The sequence below is a fragment of the Henckelia pumila genome, chromosome 1 (genome assembly GCF_033568475.1).
Source record: "Henckelia pumila isolate YLH828 chromosome 1, ASM3356847v2, whole genome shotgun sequence".
NCBI lineage: Eukaryota > Viridiplantae > Streptophyta > Magnoliopsida > Lamiales > Gesneriaceae > Henckelia > Henckelia pumila.
The window spans coordinates 67,782,119-67,795,280 of NC_133120.1; positions in this window are offsets into that span (position 1 = coordinate 67,782,119).

Here is a 13,162-nt window from a genome sequence, read left to right on the forward strand (position 1 = left end):
GTGGAATGTGTAAATTGGTTAGAAGAAATCGACCAATTATTTGATTCTTTGGAATACAACGATGACCATAGAATTCGGTTAGTTATGTACCAACTGCAAGGGACTGCCAAAATTTGGTGGATTTCTAGGAAGAAGGCACTAGAGAATCAAGGTTTGGTTGTTTTATGGAGTTTGTTTAAAGCTGAATTTCTTAGGCAGATTCCATTCCAAAAACCAACCTTGTACAGAGGAAGTACCACTAGAGATCATTTGCAACTGAGAGGACGGTCATTCAAGAAGTATGGGAGTAGTTCTTCTAGCTCCAGCGGATCGAAACAGTCTAGTTCCGGACATAGTTCAGGATCTTCCGGTGTATCTTGCAATAATTGTGGAGGTCAACACCTTAGTGAGCATTGCCTTGGAATTTCTGGATGCTGCAATATCTGTCATCTGCCATGACACTTTGCTAGGAGATGTCCTCAGCGTTTTACCATTGGATCTCATTCGGGGAGTTCTCTTAGACCAGTAGTTCAACAGGAAAGACAAGCTCGTGTGGTTCACTCTTTTCAGCCGCTGCATCAGAATCAACTTAGAGGCTCTTCAATCATGAATCAACCTCCGATTCAACAGACGCTGAATCTTGCTCTCAATGAGGATCCGCAGACTTGGGCTGCACCCGATGATGAGACAACATGTAACCGTTGAGTATGATTTTATGCTCTTATTCTGATAGTTTTGTTACGCTCCATATTTCTTAACTAAGGATATTACTATGATGCATCCTCCGCCTTTTGAGCTTTTTCATTCCGTAGCTGCTATCGTCTGTCGTGTGACCGCTTGATTTCAGAATTGTACAGAGGAATTCTCTTCGTTTGCAGTTGATGTCCTAGAATCTAGCCCAAATTGGTTGATAAACCAGTGGTTAGAGAGTTTGCTGGTACCTTCCAGATGAGATCTCGGGATTGCCTTTGATTTATGAGGTTAGTTTCAGCAAAGAATTGAGATCAGACATCATCAACTGAGAGTTAGCAAGAAAGAGGTATAGAAGATTGGATTTGGAATGAGCTATGAATGCGTTGATTTTGTTGTAGTGCCGTTGGATTTGTAAACTCGTCTTTAGTATTATAGATCCTTTGAACTGAATCTATCAGAGGTATTAGATGAAATTAGAATTCTTATTGATCTTATCATGTCTGTACCGGAGAGTTGAAGATTATGAGTTCTATAGCAGATTCTTCGAGAGATTCTTATCGTCGTGGAGCCGATTTCTTTGCTATCTCCAGAAAATGCACTTTTGTCTGAATCGAATCTTATGAGATCAGTTTGTTTAATCGGAAGAATTATTCTTATTTTATCTACTACAATTATTCTCTTAACCGGCGATTCTTTACTTCTGGTTGGAGTGTAGATACGTTCTTATTTTATCTACTATCGGTGTTTTTCCTTGATTGACGATTTATGTAGTTCTGGTTTAGAGTTTGGAGCAGACATGAGAATTCGTTGAAGAAATTCGGATTGGGTTAGCAGTTCGAGATTTTGTCAGTGCCGAGATCGTATGTTGTGGGTAATTGTTTCTGTTATGCCAGATGTTTCGGAGAAAACAAAGTATCTTGAGATTCGCACTTTGCATTTATTCATTATTATTTCAGATGACAGACGGATATACAAAGTATTTTTATGTTGTCAGAAGTTGTCAGACGTCATGTTTTTCCGAAGTCTGTCTGCTTAGGTAGAGATCCTCGTTGCACTCGTTCTTTCGGCTTAGACTTCGAAGCAACTTTTGCTGTTTAATTACAACTTATTTCAGTTCAATATCCTCAGAATGACAGACAGCCAGATCAGATGAGTCGAACTTTGGAGGAACTTTTCAAGAATTGTATGAGAAGAGAGAGGAATCATTTTTGAGATTGTTTTAATCTCACGAGAGTCTTGGAATGATAGGAGATCTTGCCTATGGACTTGTTTTATTCCATCTTTTCTGATTCTTCCGAGGTGTTTTTCCATGTTTGATGCGGATTATCACCAGATCCTTGTTGCTAGATTATCGGATCAAAATTTTTCTTGCTCTTCAACTGGTGAGATCGGATTTGTTAAGATGACGAATTTCTTGAGACAACTGATTCAGAGTTTCTACCGAAATTAAAAGCAGTTATGAGACAAACCGTTTCAGTTTGTATTAGTGCAGTGAAGTTGTTACGGAGTTGAGGAAGATATTTAAGAATTAGAGTTCGATTGGAGACATCATTTTCTGGAATTTTTCTAAGAGATGGATTCTCTTGTAATTTTGGGTTTTTATCCCTTACCTTTGAGATTGAACTGTATTCGATTTCGAAAACGAAATCAGTTTTTAGAAGGGGAGAATTGTAACGCCCCAAATTTATCTTAATTGAGCTTAATTGAGTTAATCGGAGATTTCATAGTTCAAGAGCCGACTTAATTTTGATCAAGGTCTTTTTTGCAAATTTTAGAATTTTCAGGGACTAGAATGCAAATTTGGAGATTGTTATATATTTATAGCTCCTTTGACTTGTCTTCTCCTTCACTCTTCCCCATTACCTCTCCCTCACGCCTCCTCCCTCTCCAGACCTCCATGGACGTCCCTTTGAGCTTCCAGAATTCTCCCCGAGCTCGATCCGTCCGTTAGAATTTATTTCTGAAGGCATATTAGCGATCACGGCTGCGAGAGCTCCGTTATAGCGTAAGTATTTCTCCGATCAGATTCGTTCTATTTTTTGGATGTTGTTAGAACCAGATGATTTCCGAGTATGTTGCTCTTGGCAGAGTTCTGGTCGTTTATTTTCAGTCGGTTTTGAATTTGAGTGTCATTCGGAATTGTTATGATTTTTGGAAGATAATTCGAAAATGGGATTTTTGGGATTTGTTGGAATCGTGTCGTTTTGGATGAATTATGGTCGTTATGGGTTGTTTGGATTGATATTTAGATGGTTGCATTTTTGGTTAGTCGAATTTATAGTCGTTATGCCACCGGTTTGAGATTTTCGGATGTTGGAGACCCGTTTGAGTTTTTGGGAATTATTTGTTTTGGATGGATTGATATTGGATTGTATTTATCTTCGTTCAGATTGATTGAAGATCGTGGAGTCAGAATTGGCAGCATTCGAATCGTCGAAGAATTGATCGAGGTTTGATATCGAGTTGACCTAATTCTTGGAAGTTGGCTTGAATTATCTTCATCGTCGAACTTCGTTTGGAATTATGATTTGAAATTCTTGTTGTTGTAGCTTGATCGAGATTTGGAAGCTACTTCGAATCGAGAAAGTTAAAGGACGACTTTGAAATGGAATAGGATGATTAACTCGAATCCGGAATGATTCGAGTGTCCTAGGGAAAATCACATACTTGCATGCTACCTGAATTATATGTTATTTGTTTTACTTGAAGCAATTGAACGAGTTTTGATTTGCATTGCATTCATATTGAGCTAATTTCCTTTGTTTTGCGGGCAAGAGAGGCCCAAAAGAGTTAGATGTTCTGTGGACCATAGTTGAGTGACATTGGTTAGTATATTTTTACCAATTGTCGAGAAACACTTTCTATAGGTGCCTAGAGTCTAGAGGAGTAAAATATGCACCATCCACCTCAATTGGGAGACTCGGTGAGTTGGTGATATTTTATCCTCGGGATCCCAAATAAAAGAAGAGAACCTTTACTTTGTGATTATCCAGACTTGATAATCCTGGTTTTAAAGACATGCATTGCATTTATGCATTTCGATTTGGAATTATTGACATGTTATTGGAATTTCCTTTTTGGTTGTTTACTATATCGTGTTCGATATATTATTTGATATGCATGTTTAGTCTCTTTTACTAGAAATTGTATTCTCACCGGATTATCCGGCTGTTGTCTTGTTTTGTATATGTACTTGGCAACAGATGGGGCAGGTTCGAGTCAGAAGCTGCATGACTAGACCGGGATTGAGATGATAGAAGTGAGACACCGTGTGTCGTGGGGTTATTTCTTTTGGACTTGTATTATTTTTATTAGTCGATCGAACCCTATCGTCGAACTTAGATTGGTTTTGTACTCGGTATGATTTGTATTGAATAAGTAGATTGAAGCTTGCCCTAATAGTTTGAGATTGTATAACCATAGGATATCTTGTATTTGAAGCTTGCATGATGTTTGGTTGAATTATGTAATGGTTTATGCATGATTTAGATTGAGTTTGGACAAGTTTTCTGCTATGTTTTTTGCTCCAGGACTATCACCGCTCGATCGGCGAGATCTTACCGATCGAGCGGAAATGTTTTTTCTTCGGGCAGTGAGTTTCAACTTTTTGCCCGCTAGATCGGTAAGATCTTACCGATCTAGCGGAGCACTATTCAAAAAAAAAAAAATTTGCTGCACAGAAGAATAGAAAATGGCAATTTGTGTCATGGGGGAAATTGCACAAGCTACAGGGTTCTCTGACCGGGACATGATGATGGTATAGGTTCTTATTTATAGGGATACAATCATGAGACACACTCCACCAGAACATCCTGACCCTCATTGGAACAGCCAGCTTCCATATAAATGACCACCACATGCCATTAGGATGCAGCGATTGATTGCTTGGAGCCTTGAACAGGCCTCTCTGGAATCTGCAGCCCTCTTTCACCAAATATGGCCCCTTGGGATTGAATCTCCTAAAAAAAGAGTCACACGCCCCCTCTCCAGGGAGAGGGATCTTTAGTATTTCACCAACTACATTAGGGTTGAAACTGGTGGATATCAAGTCAATGTCCCATGCACCATCAGATATAAGAGCATCCACCATATCCCCATGCTCCCAAGGTACCAGAGGCTAGACGATTTTTTACTGCATGCTTGGTATCTAGTTTTCTTCAAATATTTTTATAGATTTGTCATCCCCAACTCTCCATAACAGTCCGCTTGTCAAGAAATATTTACTCCATAGGATCGATTTACAGATGTATGAGGGGTTACTACCCAACCCCGCTTCCATCACCGTTCTATGTCTGAAGTATCTTCCTTTCGGCACACGACCAACTAAAGAATCGGGATTCCGGATGAGACGCCACAATTGTTTAGCTAGCAGGGCTCGATTAAATTCAGTCAACTTTTTGAAGCCCAACACACCCCTATCTTTGGGTTGACAAAGAAAATCCCATGTCCGCCAGTGCATTTTTCGTTTCCTCTCATAGACTCCCCACAAGAAATTTGCACATTCTCTTTCAGTATCCTCACAGATTAGTGTAGGAATTTTATAAAAAGACATAGCAAAAGTAGGTATTGCTTGTATTATGGATTTGATCAGTACCTCTTTTCCTCCTGACTGGAAGCAATTACTACTCCACCCCAAATTCGTTTCCCCACTCGGTCCACCAAGTATTTAAATTGCAATCTCTTACTCTGCAATGAAATGGTAGGTAGAGCCAAGTATAGATCATGTCAGTGAACTACAGGGATAGTCAAGATATCCTTTATCGTGTCCATAAGAAGTGGGTTGGTATTTGGACTGAAAGATAAGGCCGATTTTTCATAGTTAATGAGCTGCCTAGACGCTTTCTCATAGAGAGTCAGACATTCCCGCATGCGTGCACCTTCCATAGATGCTCTAAAGAATACCAGACTATCATTCACAAAGAACAAATGAGACACTGATGGGTAGGTAGGAACTATCTTTACTCCTTTAAACATCCCACTTGATTCATATGTATTAAATAAGGAAGAGAGACCATGAGCACACAGAATAAATAGATACTGAGATAAGGGATCACCTTGACGTAAACTTCTGCTTGGCTTAATTGGACCAGCCACCTTCTGGTTTACTCTAAAGTGATACGATACTATTTTTACATAGTTAATTAATCATCTTTTACAATCCAGCTTTCATCAAATCCCAGCCGATCCATCATACATTGAATAAAATCTCACTCCACCTGATCGTAGGCCTTGCTCATGTCCAATTTCAAAGATGCATAACCACTGCGACCAACTTTCTTATTTCTCATCCAATGCAGAATCTTGAACTATGATATTGTCTATAATCAGGTGGCCTGGAATGAAAGCACTCCGAGAATATGCAATGAGTTTGGACATAACTGGCCTAAACCGATTGGTTAGGGCTCAAGAGACAATTTTGTAGCATACAATATAGAGACTGATCGGTCTGAAATCTTGGGAAGCATTGGATCTTTCACTTTGGGTATGAGAGTGACAAGAGTCCCGTTCCATTCCTTCAGTTAGGCTCCTCCTTCATTCAACACCCGAAGCACTGCCGTAGTCACATCATGGCCAATTATATCCCAAAACTTCTGATAAAAGAAGGTGGACAAACCATCCACTCCAGGGGATTTATCAGGATTCATATCAAATAGAGCCCGTTTAACTTCCTTTGTGAAAGGGACGCATAAAAACTGGTTCACCGGGGCATCTACTTTCGGATCAACTATTTCCAACAATCTTCCAATATCGGCCCCTGATGGGCTTGATGATGGGAAAAGTGTCTCAAAATATTCCATCACGATATCAGACATGCCTCTGCTCTCCATACACCAATCATCGTGACTTGAAACCAAGCCGGTTATGGTATTCTGTTTGTAAAATTTTATTTTGTATGAAAAACAAACTAATCTATATATTTAAGACAGAGAGAATATCTATGGATATTTAATAAAGAGGTATTATATATGGTGATTGATATATTTGAGTGAACTTCCAAAACTAAACATCACACAATAAATAAAATAAGAAAAAATTATTTTTTTGGTCCTGTATGTTTGTCACTTTATGATTTCAGTCTTTTATATTTTCAGATTTAGTCTGCTATATTTATTTATTTTTTTTGGCAATTTTATTTCTTTTTACGATGTGGCGCTGATGTGGCACCAATGCAGTGCTGATGTGGAGCTGACGTGTATAGTGATACATAAACATTTTCGAAGAAAAATGACTGAAATTGTCAAAAATCGGATCGGAGCATGCATGACTAAAACTGAAATATGAAAACACAGAGGACTGAAATTACAAAGTGACAAACATACATGACCAAAATCGCAGTTTTTTTCATAAAATAAATTGGATAAAATGTTTAATTTTGAGCTTAATTTTATTTATTTTCAGAAAGCTTTTCATATTCGACTGATTGATGGTTGAACATGAATATTTTTTTAAAAAAAAAAAAATTAAATCCGCTTATTCATACTCACTTTCCCATCATTTAATTTGTATATGTGTTATTATTTTTATTTTGTTATTTTAGTTGCTTTCACGACATGCATATATATATATATCGGTAATTTATAATTCAGTCCCCAAATCTAAACTTAAATTGGTAATCAGTCCCTGTCAGAAAAAAAAACTTTGTTTAAACTCTCTGGACCCACATGTTTTGTTTCGGATGAAATTTGGTACAAAACATGAAAAATATGGTACAAATACATGATATTTGAGTATCAAATGTGTTAGATCTAGTATAAATATATGATTTTCGAGTACTAAAAAATATTTATATTAATAACACATTTATCTTATTTGGATGAAAATCGGTACAAAACATTGAAAATATGGTACGCATATATGATTTTTGAATACCCAATGTGTTAGATCTGGTACAAATATATGATTTTTGAATACTCAAACACATGTTGCAAGTTCACATTAATAATGATGTTTAGATTTTATACTCAAAATTATATTTTTTGTACTCGATCTTGAACAATTAGTGCTCAAATATCATGTATTTGTACCATATTTTCAATGTTTTGTACTTAATTTTATCCGAGAAAAATAATGTGGATCCAGGGAGTGCAAACAAATTTTTTCTGACAAGGGACTGATTCTTAATTTGCTTTTGAATTTAAGGACTGAACACCAATTCATCCTATATATATATTATATATATATATATATATATATATCTATCTAAGATAATCGTTTCCTCCTATTTTTCTAATGCGTATTATTGTAGTAGACCGGTAAGGATAATATTATATATATATATTTTTATTTGGTATGGATGCACATAACTTGAGCTAAATAATCAACTTTAAGTTGACCGATGGATGATTACTATAATATTTAATAAGCTATATAATATAAGTTAAACAAAATCATGAATAATATTTAAAGCATTCGACCTGCAGGCCCGCCCTTCCCTTATAAATATTATATATCCTCCCTCCACAAAACTCGACAAACACAACCAAATTAAGAATCCAGACAATATGGGTCAATATCAAAGCTTGAGGGTTTCAATAACCTTTACCATATTGAGTCTAATTGTAACCATGGTTTGCTCCAGCCGTGTCCTTGCAGAAGACTGTAAAGGCGTGAATGCAACTGGATTGCTGTCGCTTTGCTATGACAATTTTTCTGAAAAATGTTGCCAAAAGATCGTAGATGTTTTTGGCTCCGAGATACAGTGCGTGTGCAAGCTGCCTGAAGAGTTTGGATACTATGATGATATTCCTTCTCCCAATTTGGCTTTGATTTTTCTTCGAAAATGTGGAGTTGAAAATCTACCCAAGTGTTATTAGCCACATCAGTGGTAACAAAGTTATTACAAGGGCAACTTGTAGATAACTTCCTAAATCAAACATAACTTTCAATTTACTCCATATATTTGTCTTTCTGAAAATGCCCTTGTCGTTATTTTAATCATTATTATTTCTTGAATTATCAAATGTGAAATCGGATTCAAAATCTGATTCACTTGATTCATCAAGATAATAAATATTTTCATCATCGGATGAAAATTCAATTGTTTCTAAGGGATAGAATCCAATAGTATATATTTCTTCAAGAAGTTTAATTTTATTTTTCTTTTCGTTTCGTTTTGGACATTCATTCACATAATGTCCTTCTTCGTTGCACAACCAACATGTGCAATTCTTTCTTTTACCCTTTGGAAAAGGTGGTTTTTTGTTATCAAACTTTTTATAAAATTTTCTTTTATAAGGTTTTCTGAAGAAATTTTTTTTAAATTTCTTTTTCTTATAGGGAATAAATTTCTTATTAAAAGATTTATAAGGTTTATTAAATTTATTTTGTTTCTGTCGTTTTAAATATTTGTGTGACATGTTTGTTTTGCAACTGTATTCTTTTACTGTGAATTCTATTTTGTCACAACAAAGTTTATTGTTTTGTTTGTAGGATTTAGAGATTCTTTTATTTAGTGTTACTTCATGACATTTCTTTGTTATTATGTCTTTGATGAATTTGATAGCTCCTCCTAAAGTTTTAGCATAAGGACTAGTTAAAAATTCATCTTTACTGTGTATAGGTATATTAGGTATCTTATTAAAGATACTTAGTTTATAATGTTTCTTTTTATCAGCATCTATTAATTGATAATAGTTTGTTTCATAATCACAAATAAATTCTTCTAAGTAACATAAATTGCATAATTTAATATTATCAAATATAAAGATTGCTCTATTTTGTTCTATATTCTTAGCTACCAAATTAGCATCATTATTAGAAACTCCTAAAAATTCTTGGTACAAGGCATCAACAAATAGTTCGAAATATCGATGCCCTGTCATTTCTTGTGGTAGATTAGTAATTACTAGGTTTTCAGTCCAAGTTCTTACTGCTCCTACCAGTGTCATTTTTATCATCCCATGAGTTAAAACTTGAATATTCTCACTTTTGTCTAATAATTGTGTTAATTGAATTTGTACTGATAGTTCATTTGCCCAATGATCTATCTTTGATTTTCTTTCTTTGGTTATTGAACATCCTAAATCTAAGATATTTTGTTTCACAATTGCTGATGTTTTTGATTCTCTAAGAATATCTCTAACATCTTTATAAGATCCAGAGTATTGGTCTCTGTTATATTTAAATTCTTCATCATCTCTTTCACCACTACCTTCTACATTCGTTCGTAGATTTAATCGTGGTCTAGAATCATCTTCAGATTTTGATTATGAAATATCCATATCTATGTATTGTTCTAAGTCCTGATGTGAATGATATAATTCTGAATGATATAATTCTTCTGTATTTACTCCTATTTGTTCAAAATCAGATGAGTCGGTTTCACTAAATATCTCCATACTTATGTTTGCCATAACTAAGGGGATTTCTATACCATGATTCAATTTTGAATGGTGGTTCTTCTTCCATTTTTCTTTTTCCTTTATCTATTGGAAGAACTTCCTTAAGATAGTTTAATATTTCATTACTATGTCTTTCTTGTTCAATTATTAATCTAGTCGTTGCTAAATCAATATATTCTTTGAAATTCTTCTATAATTCTTGTATTGATAGATTGATCTTATTAATATTATTTTCTAAATCTCTTAGATCTTTTTCTAATTTTATTAAGGACGTCATTGCGATGAGGTTGACTCATTAACAATAGCTTGTTTAATTTTAAGAATATTTTGATTCATGGTTCCAATCTTATCAAAAATATCTTCATCATTTCTAGCAAATGATAATGATCTTCTTGGTACAGACTGTTTTGTGATTTGGAGGTCATCTGAACTCCATCTTTTATAGGGATTTATTTCTTCAATAAATGCTTTTCGAGGGTGTTCAATTCTTGTAATATTTTCAAACATTCTTTCAACAGAAATAGTTGGTTTTGTTGAAATTATTCCTGTTTAAGAATTATTACTTATTGCTAAACCGACAACATATTTTATATTGATCGGATGGTTTTCTGTTAACATAAGATTATTTCTATAAAAGTAATAATCTAATGTTAAAACGTCATTTATGTTTTTATCAAAAACAGATATATTGTATTGTGGATAAATACAAAATTTCATCTTTTTGTAACATAAATTTCCTTCAATTTTTCCAAGGATAGAATCCTCGAAATTACGTATTCTTTTGTCACGAACTGTTATTTCAATTGGTGTATCTATTCCTTCTCGGTAGTGAGCTAATATTATTATTTCAATTCCTTCGATATGAACATATTTCAGTTCAGATCGTTCTTTTTCACTGGCTTTTGCCATGATGGTATTAATATCTTGAGTTGTTAATAACTTCAGAGTATTAGACCTTGATTCGTTATTTATTTTACAAGATCGTTCTTTTGTACGAATCGAATAATAAATTAAATTTTTCCTGGGATTAATAAAATTTAAAATCTTACTTAGTATTCCTGGTTGGTCTATTAGATTTGTTTTTGAATTAGAAAACCCTGTTTTCTATATTTTAGCAAACTTGCTTTGATTGAATATAATATTCAAATTATACTCTTGATTTTCTTCAGATTCTTCAGATTCATCGAACAGGTTGTTTTGATTTGGAATTGTTACTTCTGTCATTTTAACAGATGATAGAACTTTTTAATTTTCTTAAGACTATTAAAATCCTTTTTGTCGAATCTATCTGTTCTAATAAATTCTGAAAATCTTCGAAACTATCAATTGAAGATTGACAATTTTTAAGATGTTTCAAATTATTTTCACAATTTTCTATATCAAAATTTATATTTTGAGAATATAAATTAAAGATATTCATTTTTGTATTTTCATACATTTTCCATTTAGTAAAAATTGTTACTTTTATTATTTTGTTTTTGTTGATCGGATTTCGATAACAAAGTTTGTTCTTATTCATAACATATTGTTATGTCTTCAATTTCATCGTTTTCAGAAATTTGAATTGTCATTTTCCAGTTGCTTGAAAAATGTTCTTTTTTATGATTTTTGAAATAAAAGGTTTGGAGATCTTTTATTTTATTTCATAATTGATCTATTTGACGTAAATCTTTTAGTAAGATTATTTTATCAAATAAATTTTTAAGCTCAATATCTAAAGTTAATCCAGGCATTAATAATTTGCTTTATTTAAGCTCTGATGTCAGGTTGCGGAATTCTTCAAATTCTTATGAATTTTCTTATTCATGGATTTACAGATCTGATTCATGGATTTTCAGATCTGATTCATTTATAACAGATAAATGTTTTCATATTAGTTTGGTTCCATTCATGGATTATTAATACAAATTTTAGTTGATAAATTGATTCAAATATGGTTAAATCAGAAGTATTTAAACGATATTCACGAAATGTATCATATTCATGATCATCTTCTATTTCGAACCAGTTTTTTATTATTAATCTTCCATTTCTTATAAAGGATGATGACATGATTAATGTATTTTGACTATTTCTTTGAATTAAGGGCTGCAGGAGGTTTAGGAAGGTTACCTTGTTTGAATGAATCTTGGTTTTGAGCAGAGGCCAAATCCTTGCTTTCTCTTAACGATCACTTGATCAACTGGTACTTGCTCTATGGATCTCCAGGTTTACTCTTAACCATGAATATTCAATGATTGGTTTCCAACCTTATCCTCCTTATGCCCTGCTTGTTTAGTTATTAGTCATAAGGCTTATTTTGTTTCTGATTTTATGTTTCTTAGTTTCTGATAGTTTTCATACGTCTTGTATGAACCAAATTGTAAGAAATTTTAAGAAGAGAGAGATACTCAAACTTCACTTACTTTTTTACAGCACAAAATATCTCCTTTTATAGGCGTGGAGAAACGCATACATAATTAAAAATAAAAGAAAAAAGGGGGACTACCCGACACTACATAATGGAAACAGCTCATTTTACATCTGAGTGGATGCCTTTAACATGTGGTGTGGTCCACGATTTCATTTGTTTTTACATTGTGTCACTCTCTGAATCACTAGTGCATTCGGACCATTTCTTTATTGGTTTGTCTTCTTTGACAGCTGGTTTGTCCTCTTTGACATCTGCTTCTTCTGTCTGAATGGGTTGGCAATGTCCATATTTGTGAGTGGATATCATTGTTCTTAGTCTTTGACATAACATTTGTTGGGTTTCTTGGGTCATGTCAACTCTTGCTTCATAGATTGGAGCTTCGAATTGAGCTAACATGGCTTGTTCTTTCTTGTGGATTGTCTCCTTGTGTCCAGTGGTTAATAAAATTTTACTGGTTGCAAAAATTTATATTTTAACCTTTGAGTTTCCATCAATCTTTCCTGTCTTTGAGATCATATCAATCAATGTCTTTATTCTTATCTCAGGAAGTGTTGAGATATCCATTACTGGTTTCTCTTCATTTGATCCTTCGAATAAGAACTTGTCTTTTTGTTTTTGACATTGAATATATACCATTGGTTGATAGAATTTGTTATCATCCAAATCTGGAAGGGTTGAATGAATACTCAATGTTAATACTGGATCGTCCTTAAAGACTACTTTCTTGAACTGGATG